Genomic DNA, 16,172 nt, shown 5'->3' on the forward strand with positions numbered 1-16,172 from the left:
TTGTATAACACTTTCTATTAGAACTATGAAATAAATCCTTCACCGGCTTTGATTATTTACATTTGTAGGGAGAATGTCAAAGCTGAAACGCGTCGACATTCAAAAGTCGCTATTTGTTGGCCACACGCACACTAGTAAAGCTTCAGGCAATCAAGATAGTAGAATAAGTCGTTTGTTTTAATTATAGTGCGACACATATATAAATAATCTAAGTACACAGATTTTTTAGAAGCAACCTTATATACTTGTACTTATTTCGTTTTTTGTTTATTTTTAAAACTAGTTTTTTAATTATTATTATTTTTGTTTTTATGTTGATTTTGTACTTAATTATATGATAAGAAATAATTTCCAACAACTCCAAAATATCTGTCAGAAATCTTTTGTAGGAAATAAATTATTGGTAGGTTTTTTTTTGTTGGTGTGTATACAAAATTTATTTTAATCAAAGCAAAAGTTGTACATAAAATGCAATGCAGAATAAAAACATGATTTACGCAAGAATTAAAAAAAAATTACGTGTATAGTTACATATACATATATTAATAAATAAGACTTTAATAAATTAATATCCAAAAAATATTTACAGATAAAGATTATAGCCAAGCTTTCAAACGTACTCCCATTCAAGGGAGAAAAAGCATAGCTTTTAATTCGAATCGACCTTAAGAAACGACACAGTTACGTCATTAAAGTCATGAGATAATTATCAAAATCGCTACATTACCGTTACAGTATTGTGCTATATAATTTTACCAAAAACATGTCAATTCAAAATCAATAATGCGTCATAGCAATAGTCACTAAAATGTTCAGTCATCTCAAATAAATACCAAAAACATAGATAATATGAAATAGAAAAAAAATAGATAATATGTCTCATCTACAACGAGTAATAATCACTTTTGTGAACGAGCTTACCGACCATTAGCCGCTTATCATTATCAATGAAGTTACCTGTAACCTGCGCAAGCGCATCACTTTATATCGGCAATCATTTAATGCGGTATAAACAGTCGCTGTCCGACCAACGTCCGTGATACACGTTCCGTAGCGAAACAATGACATAAATTGTATCAGTAACGATAATAATTATCGAAATATATTGTGTCAGTGACAGTATTTAGTGCCGAACAATTAACTAAGGTATGTACATTTGTATTTTGACTATTATTTTATATATATAATAAATACTTTTTTCATTAATACTTCTTTTAAACTATTATGAATTTACAGGAATTTATTAGTCATTATTAATCTAAATATTTATCAGCTTCTGTTCTATTTATTGTATATATTTGTATTCTATATATAAATAATGTTCCTTTTAAATAACCTAGATACTTAAAATAAATATATAAAAATCGACTAGGAAGTGCATATGAATTAAATGTTCGAGTGAATATTTTGAATAATTTTATATTTTTATACAACAACAACAACAGCCGGGCAACACTGCTGGGCAAAAGGCCTCCTCTCCCTTTGAGGAGAAGGTTTGGAACATATTCCACCACGCTGTTCCAATGCGGGTTGGTGGAATATACATGTGGCAGAATTTCTATGAAATTAGTCACATGCAGGTTTCCTCACGATGTTTTCCTTCACCGCTGAGCACGAGATATAAAGACAAATTAAGCACATGAATCAGCGGTGCTTGCCTGGGTTTGAACCCGCAATCATCGGTTAAGATGCACGCGTAATTCATTGTCATTGAAGGCGCGATTGTATAGGTACACTCTCTGTAAATGTTAGATATAATATTATAAAAAATAATCGAATTATCACTATACACAACAAACAGTTAAAATTCATCTTATGGTTAGTAATTCAGCTGTAACCAAATAAGCGTCACTAATTTTAGATTTACAAACATTAATTTAATGTTTTATATTTTCCTATATATTTCTTGTATATGTAACATCTAAAAATATAAATTAAAAAAGTACCTATGTTATCATTTCTATCTATGCACTCCGATTTTTGCACTATATGACAACACTCTAAAGATATGATAATGATAATGAATATGATTATTTGAGGAAAAAAAAAAACAAAACAAAAAAGGTTCGAGCAAAATAGGTTACAATGAAGAATACAAACACAAAAAAACAGTTAACTTAAATACCTTTGAGATTCTCAATATTACTTTTACATAATTTTCATAAAACGAACAGACGATATTTGAAAATTAGATGACACCGATTTAGTATTACGTATAAACAATTACAATATATTTTTTTTTAAATTATTTTATTTGTTATTATAAATTAACTGTATCTGTTTTAAGATCTGTTCAGATATCGAATTAAATACCCGAATAAATATAAGTTGTTGAATAGTAATATTTCTTTTTTTTCTGGTACAAACAAAGTTTTTCATCGATTTTATATTTAGAGATTTATTTTTATATAGTGGTAATCCGGTCCCTGTAATCCGACATCGTCTTTTACATATTTATATTTTAAATATCACTTGTAATAAAACAGACTTTGAAATTTATATATGTAATTGAGAAATATTTTAAAATACTATAAATTAAAAAAATCTTTTCTATTGCCATCTCGTGAGAACGAGTATCACTTATGTCAATAATTTGGCGGGATATTTAATTTTAATTAATATTTAGAGGGATGCGCTTTCAGGGGCGAATAGCTGCTATATTCGGGTATGTCATACATATGTCAATGAAAATAGATTATCGTTCGATTCAATAAAAAAATTTATATAAAAAAGATCAACCATTTTGTCAGGTTTGTCATTTTGTAATATAATGATATGAAAATTTTACTCTTGAAATATTCAACAGTGTGGATTAAGAAAAAAAATAATGAGCGTTTAAATCGGTATACTAACTACACCTATTACTAATTCTATGCTTCAATCCACTACGTGTGTCTTTGTTTTTTTTTATCATAGCGCGATAAAAAGTTGCCTAAGGATACATAATAAACATCTCAGTTTTTATTTTTTAAATCGATCGAGTTATTTTTTGTTACATAAAAGCATAGTTAATTAAAGAATAAAATAAAAATGTGTTATTCGTGTAGCTGCTAATTATGCAAGCATATAATATGAAACACATACAGATTTTTAAGATAACCGAATAAGGAAAAGGATAAAAAAAATGTGTGTATGTAATATTTAAAAATGACCTTATATGATAAAGCAAATTTTATGTTATTAAATAATTATAAAAAGAACAGATATAAAATAATCTTATTTTTTTATTTTAATCTTAGTTATAATATGGCAAACTTGTGCTACTTCAGTTGTAAGTTCATTCGTTCGAACCAATTACATAAATAACGAACTTATAGTCTACAATGGCTCCAGGGTTTTTTTTATGATTAAACAATTAATAAAAAAAGGGTGTATACAGGTAGGGAAATACTTTTTGGAACATAATGATTAATACCTTTTGTATCTGTAACTACTAGTTACAGATACAAAAGGTACTGCCTGAATCATTTGGTGCCTAGTTACTAACTACGATCGTAACGTACGTCGAACACTCTGCTTAGTATAAATTAAAAATGAACTATTTTAATTTTTTCAAATATCATGCAATATTTAGACTTCGAATTTTAAATAAGCTAGTTCTGGTTAAAATGGATTATTAGTAAGAACTAATGTGTTTTTGTATACTAATATGATAAGGACGGTGAGGATATAAAATTAAATCCCCAGCGGCGAGGCCGGCGGGCACTGGCTTACGATAGACATATAAAAAATAATAAAAAAAATACAGACGAATTGATAAACTCCTCCTTTTTGAAGTCGGTTGAAAATAAAAAGTATATTTTAAAAATATATACAATTAAGTTCAGTTTGGTACTAATTTATTATATTATTTCTAATCATTTTTTAATCACTGTCAGTAGGATTTTTATACAGTATTTTAATGTTTATAATAATTACGAGTATTGAAAATAATTTAATACTCATAAATATAGTTGCTCCGTTATATAAAACGAGTCATACTATCCATTTCATTCTTTGTAATGTTTCTAATGTTTAAATAAAACATATTTCCATTAGATATTTATTTTATTTCGCCTTGACACTATAATAGATTGGTAAAAACTGCACGTTTTTCACTCTTGCAGCTGTGATTTATATGGCTAATTTGTTCGACGTCAGTGTTGCTGATAGTAAAAACTACGGAACTTTGTGTTCTAGATAAAACAAAAACTTTATTTAATACGCTTTTTAGTTTTTAGTACATACTAAAATTACGTTACATATATTTTATTTTTAATATGCGATTCAAGTTACAGATTATTATTTATAATAATATACATAATTGAAAATAATATATAGTCGTTATACAAAATCCAATTTAAAATAGTCTCTCCTGGTTCGTACCCGACGCAAAGCTGCCCATAATGCAGGCTGCATTTCCACGCTGTACGGCAATTGACAACCTCTGCGCCAGGTAGGACCCGGAGTGACTGTCAAATTATTATTATTATTTATAATTGAATTCGTTAATTTTAGTGATTGAACAGTTGTCATATATGCGGTCTTTGCGAATATAATTTAAAAAAAAAATAGTCTGACGTCACAAATAAAGCGGTTTAAGTTAAATCATTTTCAGAATCCGCATCCAAATTACATCGTACGAGATCGGTTTATTTTACTAGAGTTTTTTTTTTTTTAATTTCATGCGTTAATCTTTCGTTAACTTTGGGCTTTTTTATCTATTACGCCTGATTGCTTGGCCGTATATTGAAGGACGTGGTTAAGACTCGCCATTATAAAACATATATTCACACAAAATTCCTGGCGTGCTAATGAATGATTAAAATACTAGCATTACTAGAAGTAATTTAGAAAAAAATATGTTCTTGGATATTACTTTGCATATTAATTGGTTTTACTATATTTTTAGTATTAGTAGTAGTAATTAACAGTTATTCGGTGTTTCGCTTAAAAGGAAAGCTTTGCCAATATTTGCACAAGGGACATATCTCAAATCTTGAGGTAGGTCATTGATTGTGTTATAAATATTTCTTACATTGGAAATGCTTATCATATATACGTCGCCATGTATAGGTTTAACACAGCGTGATTATACGTATGTATGTGTAGGGAATGGATGACTTCTACTATTTAATTGTGCTAGAGTGGAGACCGCGCTGAGAGAAACAAAGTGCAGGTGTCTTGTGACGTCAAAGGAGACCAACGATTTAAGAAAAAATACAGTCAAATTAAAAACTTCTTCCTTTTTTAAGTTGGTTAAATGTTGCATAGTTCCGGGCTGTCCAAGATCGGGTTAGGAGAGGTGTTCGTTCAGATATTGATGGTAAAAGGCCGGAAAATGTATCACATGTATATATGTATATGTTAAAATCAATAAATTAATTATTGTGTATCAATATCATTTTCTTTTACCGCCTTCTTGTTGCTTATGTTATATATGAAGGATATAAATGTATTGATACCTACTTATGACGGTAAATTATGGTATTCTTAATAGAACCAGAAATGACTATGAGTTATGTAAAAATATATAAAATATACTATATAAGACAGAAAGTCGGATCGATAAAGACGAAATCGATTCGCATTGCTAAAATGGTCCGGCAACTGCGTATAGTACGACACAACATAGATGTAGCATCGGCAAAATTCGTAAAACCGATCACATCCGAATTAAGTACGCTATCCCAAATTATCAATATTTATTTCTTATGTGAATATGATCTTTACACAAAAATAATAACTGGCAATATCCTACGACCGATATTTGCCAATTTGACACGTCGATTTACATGCACTTGCTTTCTCGGGATGAACTAACGCGAGAATCTATAGCAACGAATAGCGTCGAATGGCTCGATAGGAAGCTATTGATTGTATAAATCGGCAGAAATCGGTTTTATTGAATTTGCCGATGCTACATCTAAGTTGTGTAGTACTATACCTAATTATGTAAATCTCCTTCTTAATATTTAGTATTTAATGTTATGTAATGTATCAGACCACCGAATTGTGACTTAAAAGCATTTTTATTGGTAATTACAAATTAAAGCTTAAATATTTCGTATATTTGATTTTTTTTATTTTTTTTTATGGCTTAGTTGGCAAAAAAGCAGGAGGCTCATCTGATGGAAAGTGACTACCACCGCCCATGGACATCTGCAACACCAGGGGGCTTGCAGGTGCGTTGCCGGGCTTTCAAAAAGGAGTACGCTCTTTTCTTGAAGGTTCCCATGTCGTATCGGTTCGGAAAAACCGCCGGTGAAAGCTGGTTCCACAAAGCGGTTGTGCGAGGCAGAAAATGTCTGAGAAATCGCGCTGTTGTGGATTTTCGGACATCAAGGTGGTGCGGGTGAAACTTAGAATTTTGGCGAGATGTCCGAAGGTGAATTTCAGCAGCCGGGATTAATCCGAACAATTCCTCGGAACATTCCCCGTGAAAGAACCGTTACAAATTAATTTATATTCAAGAATTATTACAATTTGATTAACTGATCAACTACAATACTTATTGTTTAATATTTATTGTATCGAAAGATCGTAATTATATTTATACAACTGTTTCGATCTTTATCAATAAATATTAATAAGTTTAAGCTTAGGTAAGAATTATCACTCATCATTATAATATATAATACACGACGATTTACTTGACCTTATTCTAAAAAAAAATGGCGAATAAAACTCAATACATTATACCTTAGTAAGTTCGTTACTATTATTATCAATATATTTGTATAAATTAGTATATAAGTAGTACAATATTTTGATCTATCTTGTAGGGTTCAGCCATCGTTTGCAAACTAAACGTAAAAAAGTGTTTATATACAACATGACATTAAAACTTCTAAAATTATCACTATTTCTCTTCTACATTATGTATATATTATACATATAAACTTTTCTTTTGAATCACTCTATCTATTAAAACGCATCAAAATCTGATGTATAATTTTAAAAGTCTAGGCATACACGAGTCAGACAGACACGGATAAACGACTTTGTATTATGCTACGTAATAATGATACGATGGTTGAAATGTAATAAAATCGATAGTAGGTATGCGCCGAAGATATATGGGAAAAATCGGACGAATTTTTAGCATCCTTCCTTGAAGGCTGGCAATGCACCTGTAAGCCCCTGGTGTTGCAAATCCGTCTATCACATCATAAAAAATGACAAAATTTCAACCAAATCAAATCCTTATGTGTGTAAAATAAGTTGGCCAAATTTTTTAAAAAGCGTATATTTTTAATTCACAAAAGTTTCTGATATAATTTAACATGTGAGCATTTATTATCAAATCCTCTTATCTAACGTTATCTCAACGATCTCGTGTGATTGACGTGTTGTTCAACCGACCCACAATCCACATCACAGTTTCGAAAGTCACGATCGATCACATAAACATTCTATTTATATTTTTATGCGAAACAAAAAGTAAATTATACAAGTTTATGTAACATTTTTATTACATATAAAAATTTAAATTAAAAATGTGCTCGTAATTAAAAATGGTAAAAGTTACTTAAGTGAAGAAATTAACTATTTGTAAAGAAATCATCTTTTTTTTATGGAATAGGTTGGTGGACGAGCATATGGGCTACCTGATGGTAAGTGATCACCCATAGACAATGACGCTGTAAGAAATAGTAACTATTCCTTACATCGTCAATGCGCCACCAACCTTGGGAACTTAGATGCTTTGTCCCTTGTGCCTGTAGTCACACTGGCTCACTCACCCTTCAAACCGGAACACAACAATACTGCGTACTGTTGTGTAGCGGTAGAATGGCTGATGAGTGGGTGGTACCTACCCAGACGGGCTCGCACAAAGCCCTACCACCAAGTAATCTAATATCTAATCTTATAGTAAACCTTGCGTTAAATCGTGATAAGTCGAGGCCAGTCCTCATCTCTTGAATAAAATAGACTTCTATGAACCTCACGCCATTAGATCGTATTGTAGATTTATATCTCGAGATTTTAAATGATACCACTTATTATATTCTCCTCTCGGTCCCTCCTTCCTTTACTCATCTAAACTTATACACACTTCATTTGCGAATTACGAGGCATTAAGCATATTGATATCAGTGACCCCATTAAACAGGCTTTTTATGTCTTATATTAAATTAAGTATATGTGGTGTTTTAATTTCGCACTATAATTTATTATACTGAGCCGAGATGGCCCAGTTGTAAAACCGTGATAATGATATGATGATTGTGAAAATCCGGGCAAGCTTTTGAAGTTTCATGTGAGAGGTCACTAGGACCTCTTCCTCTACGGTAAAGTAAAAATTTAGACGAAAATATGCCACCTTATCCGCCAATCCGCAGTAGAGCAGTGAGGTGAAATTGAATCTTAATCTCCTCTTCGAAAGGATACCTTATCGTTTATTGTATAAATAACATTTTATAATAATAAACTTGGAATATCAATGATAACGATAACATTCTTAAAATCTGATATTACAAAAAGTAAGAATAAAATATTCGAACAAATTATAAAACTAAGTCTAAGTCGTATAACAAAAAAATACACGTTTTGTTATACGACTTATTACTCTATAAAATCGGCCTCATGATATCTTTGTGTCAATAACCTCTTTTGATACTTGTAGTTAACAAGTTATAACTAATTATTTTACTTTAAGAACTTACACGTACGAGGATTTGGTTAGCAACGGGTTTGGTTGATACAGAAACAATTATGTAATTAAATATTAGTTGATTATTTAATCAACATTGGAGCAAATACAATGATTATACAAATTATTTCTTATAGCATACGCATGTTGGGTAAATATATTTAACGGTAAGTGGTCACCAGTGCCTTGATACTGGCACTGCAGATCAACTTTTATATCGTTCAACGGAGGGCACATAGGCAGATAGGGCAAGACAATGTCTGCCGTTTCGCTATTTTTTTATGAAAACAGTTTTATTTACTTAGTAGACAATAATAATATGATAAGAAATCTTTTATCACTGTTTAAATAACTATGAGAGTATTTAAAATGTTTTGTTTATATATGTATGACTTTTCCTAACAATTGTGAATCATAATAATATACTAGCGGCAATTGGAATAAGGGTTCAACTTCAATAACATAAGACTTTCATACAAACTTTCAATCCTTGTTTTACCGCCTTAGGGTGGAGTTTCGTGAAATTGTTTCTTAATTGAAGTCTACATCGTATAAGGAACCTGCCAAATATCAAATTTGTAGATGTAGTTTCTGATATTCCGTTTTTAATCAGTGAGTGGTATCGTTCTACAATAATTAAATTATTATTTCTTTTTCTCACACCGTTTTGTAACACGATGAATACATAGAAATACTTCAATAACTACACTAATGTAGCCCATTCCAATTACATGTACTTACACATCATGTGTAAGAAGAGAATACAAACAGTTCTAAGAATTAAGGTCTAGTACTATAACCCACGATATTTATCCCTTCTAATTAATGTATATAGTTTCTAATTACTCCGTACGATTGTATGTTATGATTTTTTACGAGTATACTGTCGAGATATTGAAAAATATAGTGACAAATGCTAGTTTGTCAAACCATACAATTGTAGGTGTTTGCGTTTATTTATTGAAATGTTAAATAGTAGCACAAAAATATACTTTATTGGTAAGGCAACTGGACGAAAGCCTTTCTAGGCTACACAGACATATTGTTCCTTTAATTTTTCGCTCGAGTTCGAATAATTTCACAGATTTAACTAAAAGTCATATATAAACACGCTGCACAAAAAAAACAAAACATGCTAAATACTCTCATAGTTATTTAAACATTGATAAAATATTTCTTATCATATTATTATTGTCTAAATAAGTTGGCGGTGGAAACTCATATGTATTTTCTATTTTATTTTGTTTAAGCTCTGTATATTTTAAGTATAATTATTATATTTAGATGTAATGTTGTTAAATAATAATTATGCTGATCTAACAAAAAATATACAAAAAAAAATTGTTTAGTGACCTATTTGGATTTAAACATTATTCTGGCAGGCTAAAAATGCAATTATGATTTTATTCTATATCTAGATAGACAGACAAAGGTGAAAACGTGTCGAAATAAATAGTTGCCAACTCTTACTTCTTGCCTACTAAGTACATAGTTGTTTTAGTTCTTATGTAGTACGACCCTCGATTTAATATAAATATTGTATGGTGCAAATCTTTTTCATCAATGAAAGGATTTTAGCTTCGATTAATGCAATAATTTTGACAATTAATGAAGGTCTTTCCCATTTTTATATAACGTTACAAATTATTTAAAAAAAATGAGATATTTCCACTATTTGTTCGTGTGTAAAATTACTTCCGTGATTTAAATCATTCTAAAATTCTTTGTTTTATTTTAGAATGTGTTCTTTGAAAATTAAGTAATAGAAGGATCCAATCTTATAAAAACTTTCCTCGCTACTTCCCTAAATACAGGGTAATAGGGGATTATTCGCGATAATTTCAATCCCCTTATATTATGATGCAAAGGTGAACCATTTTTGATGAACCAATACACGATTATACGACGGTAAATAAAAAAAAGAAAATTTATTTTCGATATTCGATAATGATATAAATATTTTATTTGGAAGAAAGTTTTTTTATATATTGGACAAGTGATGAATATACGCTTTCTTAAAATAAAAGTTTTAGTAATATTTGCGTCATAGTCCTTGTATATGATTTGCATGAAAAATTAATTTATGAGGTAAGCGGTCGAAGTATGAATTAGTAGACGGTTAAAAAAAAACATCCTCGTTTTTAGTAAAGGAATCAAGCTTAACGGCAACGGATTATAAAACTTATGTTAATAATATTTACTATGGGAATATTCATAGTTTTAAACTTAGATTTGAAGTATTAAAGCAGAAATTTGGTTAAGCGGTTTGGTCATGAAAGAGCGACATACAGACAGACAGAGTTACTTTCGCATTTATAATATTAATATATATTATGTTGTCTCAAGTATTAGTAAATATTTCGAAAAATATTATTTGTAAATAAATAAATTAATTAATTAAGTTATACATTATAAATGATCGTAATTATTTATCCATTTATTTATCATTAGGAATAAGTTTATTTATATCAGGTCGTCTTATAGCAAATAGCCGCCAATAATTAACATATGTAACAAAAAACTCAATACGGACCTCTTTAATCTTAGTCTCGTATTATATTAATCTAAAACCGGTATTGTTTTTTTGCATAAAGCCTTTTTTGTGATTATTCTTTTATAATTTATTTCAGTAAATGTATTTGATCAAATTGTTGTACCGGTTTTATATAATCTGTATTTTTGTATCAGTACTTTTTAAATCTTTTTAGAGTTGTAACCTTCAATCTTCATTATAAGTAAATACTTTGTTTTCTATTATATATTTTAAAGTCGCTTGTCAGCGTTAACATTACTGGCCGATATTTATTAGACAATAGTAACAATTAAGTACATAAACATAAGACCTTCCATCCTTAAGTGACAACGCGATCGCTTGCCTTGTTACGTTTTTGTACAATTAAAAAATTACTTAGATCCATAGCTAATCAAATAATAAAGACGCCATAAAAATGTACATAATGAATTAGTTTATTTATGAAGTGAAATTCATTTGAAGTAAATTTATTTTTATTGATTGAAATGTGACTTCGGTTAAGCTAAAAAGATTCGCGAATGCCTTACCGTACCTATTAATTTTATTTATTATTTGCTTATATGGTATTTTATTTTACCGACTTATAAAACTGCTAAAATTAAATTGGTATTGAGTTACGATGTGATGTAAAAAAAGTAGAAATAATTTTCAATGAGAGCTACGTTTGAAAACTATATGTAATAATAGTGTAAAAAATCAAACATACAAATCGTAAATAATATATTGTTTTATATAAGTTGTTACGTAGAATTATACAAATTTAAAATATTATGTACGTAGCGAAAATTTTATACAATATTTATGAATTCACTTGACTACCATTTATATCTTATCCATGTAGTAAATAAGTTAATAGTTTAAAATGAACTGCTTCATCAATTGAGGAGTACAGAAAAGTTATCTTGTCTGCACACACTCTCGAATATAACGTCAATTTATATCGTTGATCATCGAGTAAGCTCGTAATTGTTTTTTTTTTAATAACACGTTTATACCGGCCCCATGTTATAGAAATTAAGATTGAGAAATATATACATCTTTCAATTGAATTCCGCCCCTCATTTGAGATTGCGTAATAAACTTTCGAATACTATAACGTTTTTTTTTTTTTTTTTACGTAATTAGTTGATCCAAAAATCTTAATGTGATAGTAAATAAGTGTCATCATATTGTAAGTTGCGGTAGTAGTGACGTAGATTATTCGTTCAAGTAGCGCGGCGCAAGCGCAAGGAAAACTATCACGGTGTCATGGCCGTGATTGGTTGCGTTTTGGAGGTTAACCTATTAATTTAGAGACGCGTGATATATTCCTAGTGACAATTTTATCATAATGCAAATCGTCCATAATTACTTTAACTCAAGTATCTTAATGTTTCTTTTGGCTGGGTGAATTATAAAATAAATGAATATAATTATTTATAATTACCATTACCTATCCGAAATTAATTGATGAAAGAGAGTTATAATTCATACATATAGTAACTTATATAGAGAACCTACATACCTAAAAAATAACAAAATTAAAAACGTGTGAATTTTAAGTTTAATAAATAAAATTAATGTTTGGTATCAAACATTAAAGAGATGCATGTAGGGAATATGACTATAATTATTTAGAAGTTAAATTAATCTATCTATCTATTCTGTTAACTGATTAGAAACGGTACCCTCTTTTCGCGAGTCCGAATTACACTTGACGTATGTTATATGTATTATATCATATTGGGGGGCGCTTCGTCGATGATGATCAAATTTTGGATTATCAATGAGGTGTCTCCGTAGGTGTCTTATAAATCTTTTTTTGAAAGGGAGTGACCGCTTGAAACTGCTTGTAACGATTAAGAGGCATGTGTCTGACAATTGGTCTAATATAATAGTCCTTACATAATAAAAATTTTAACAAAAAGAAAAACCGACTTCAAACAAAACACTATTTTAAAAAAATGAATATGCACGAAAAAGTAATAAAAATAATTGCGTATGCAACATATTTTTTAGAGTCTTCCTAAGTTAAATGAAATGAAAAATATTAGACTACTTAAAAGTCGATTTACGATTATATAATGTAGTTATAGTTATTGGTATATTTGGAGCCGGTGTCAGCCACGGTGCCCTTGCCCCAACAATTAAAAGAAAGAAGCGATACGAGCCCCTTGATTGATCCAGTATATTATTGTGTAAAGGGTAATTTGTAAAAAACATATTTGTTAAAGTATTCTCGTATTGTTTTTTTGATAGATATACTGTAGGGTTTTATTGGCTGTGAACAAAAATCATGTCTGGAAACATTTTTTACATTTCATTTCAAAAATATATCACCAGTTATATCATGGGTCCATTTGATTAAAAAAAGTATTGCAGTTAAATTGTCGTTGCAAGGAAAATTATTATTATTCATTGTTGTGCTGTTTCTGGAGGTCAATAACTACCAAAGTACAAACAACACCAATGTCAATTTATACTCAATGTTTATGTGGTTCTATACCTTCATGGTTTAAGTATAAACTACATAAAAAATAAAAATGGCCTTTTTTAAATTTGACTTACGAAGGTGGATTGTTGAGTGGGTCAATAGGTAGTCACAACTGACTATAGATATTTGTAAAGCAAGAAATATTAATCGTTTGTCACGACACCAAAGCACCACCAACCTTAGGAATTAAGATATAGATGTCACTTGGGCATGTAGCTATATTAGCTCCGTCAGGGCGCCACGGTAGCATGCGTAAGCGATCCCGTGGCGCCCGCCGAGAGACGGCGAGGGTACCGCTGGTTTTTTAGTGCGTAAACCCGGTGGACCTAGAGCACTCGGCGTCCAGGAAACCGGGGAGTCCCCCCCACCATCCATCACGTGGGGAAAGCGCGTAAAGCGTTTTTCCAGCAATAAAAAAAATGTAGCTATATCAGCTCAACAACAACAACAACAACCTGTAAATACCCACTGCTGGGCTAAAGGCCTCCTCTCCGTTTGAGGAGAAGCTTTGGAACATATTCCGCCACGCTGTTCCAATGCGGGTTGGTGGAATACAGATGTGGCAGAATTATGAAATTTGTCACATGCAGGTTTCCTCACGATGTTTTCCTTTACCGCTGAGCACGAGATGAATTATAAAGACAAATTAGGCACATGAATCAGCGGTGCTTGAGTGGGTTTGTACCCGCAATCATCGGTTAAGATGTGCATCTTACAGATGTACACCAAACCGATGATGGCCCAGTGGTTAGAACCTCTCGGCATCTCGACTCATATTAGCTCACTCGCCATTAAAATCGGAACACAGCAACTTCAAGTATTCCTATTTGGTGGTACAGAGACAACCTTTAGATACAACATGTTAAGCGTATAATAGTAACTTTCCTATAAATTGTTTTTAAAATGAAAATTCCATACCGATGATCGTTCAAACTTTCCACAACACGATAATTTATAAGAGCTTCCTTGAAAGTTTTTAATATCGGTTCACGTATCAATGGTTCATTTGAGTGGTCACTTACAATATATCGATTAGGTATTGGAATTACCGAATATTTGCATTGTGATACCACCCTGATTACATAAGTGGCACCTACTATACCGCTATTTGCCAATTAATTTTATCATGAATATCACCACAAAATAATAATTTTAAACAATAAATAATGTTATTAATTAATTATTTTGTAAATTCTGTAAATTTGATCGAAATATTGTAACAACACAGGATAGTCTTCGCTCGCTAATTAAATTTAGTCATTAAATATATTTCCAATATTTTCTACTATAATATTTCTAGGGCAAAATTTTATAAGAGTTAATCCAGTTAATGAATCACAATCATAAATATTCAAATATTTAATGTGAATATTTTTATAACACCTCTTACATACATAAAAACGATTCGAGTCTAGTAGGGGTAGTCAACTTTGATCTTGAATTAAAATGATATTAGCTATAAAGTTTATAGGTACGGCATATTAAGTAAAATAATAGAGAAAATTAAATATAAACTTTTAAGTTTTTCATAAAACCCTCAGGAAACAGCTCGATACAATGGCAATAAACGCATCAAATTAAATAAGATCGAAATTAAAGACAGAATTATGACTAACTGGTTATATTTACGGACTGCTTGTGAAATGCTGATTATTTAATGTGCCTGTTGAATGGTCATTGGTCAGTGAAAGCCTATGACGCAACAGGCGACCAATCAGCGTTCAGAATAGAGGCAGGTTAGTAAATCTATCTTTGACAAGGTTGTCAGAAATTCAGGGAAGATAGAAACTACATAATTAATATACAGTGTATATTTATGTTAATTATCAAGTTTCAATACATAGTTCTGAAAATTACGAAATTTTTGATATAAATGTAACTCAGATTCTTTAAAATAACGGAATTAAGTCTTAAAATAGCATACTTTCAAAGAAGAAAACTATTTTCGCCTGATGATGAGCAGCGAAGCGTTGTGTTATAGCTATTACTAGTAGTGGCCCGTGGCTTCGTTCGCGTTTTAGGATGTTGGTTGTCTTGTGTTAGGCAAATAAGTATCCTATGTCCTTTCTTGGATGTCAAGTTAGTCATAAATTTCGGTTCAGCCGTTTGGTCGTGAAAGAGCGATAGAAAGACAGACAGAAAGGCAGAGATACTTTCACATTTATAATATTAATATAGATTTACAATTATTTTTGTAGGTTAGAAGTTTCAGTACTACACAATCACTCTAAGCGATAATATAATTGCTTATTTATGTCAATAATATTTTAATAATAAGAATTAGATCGTGAAACGTCCTGCCTTGACAAAGACAAAGTCACATAACAATTCTCTTAAATATTTATTTGCATAACAAATACAGAGTTTTGCTTAAACATTTTCTATTTTTATGTAAATTACACGTAAAGAAAATGTAGCGTCATTATTATTGTAATGTACTACAAATTTTGTCGTTGTACAACTATTAAGATACATATTTACTGCTATCGTTATTTTGAATGATACTCAACTAGATTTTACTCGCGTCTTTG

At 30.4% G+C, this 16,172-nt stretch overlaps 1 protein-coding gene across 1 annotated transcript in view; it reads left to right on the forward strand.

The window, feature by feature from the left end:
* Positions 1-981: 981 nt before the first annotated feature.
* LOC124529618 overlaps positions 982-16,172 on the forward strand; it is a 33,564-nt gene continuing 18,373 nt past the window's right edge. The window contains exon 1 of the mRNA XM_047103426.1: positions 982-1,146. The gene's annotated coding sequence lies outside the window, so the exon portion shown is untranslated. The remainder of the gene's footprint in view (positions 1,147-16,172) is intronic.

This window comes from Vanessa cardui, chromosome 5 (assembly GCF_905220365.1).
Source record: "Vanessa cardui chromosome 5, ilVanCard2.1, whole genome shotgun sequence".
Classification (NCBI taxonomy): domain Eukaryota; kingdom Metazoa; phylum Arthropoda; class Insecta; order Lepidoptera; family Nymphalidae; genus Vanessa; species Vanessa cardui.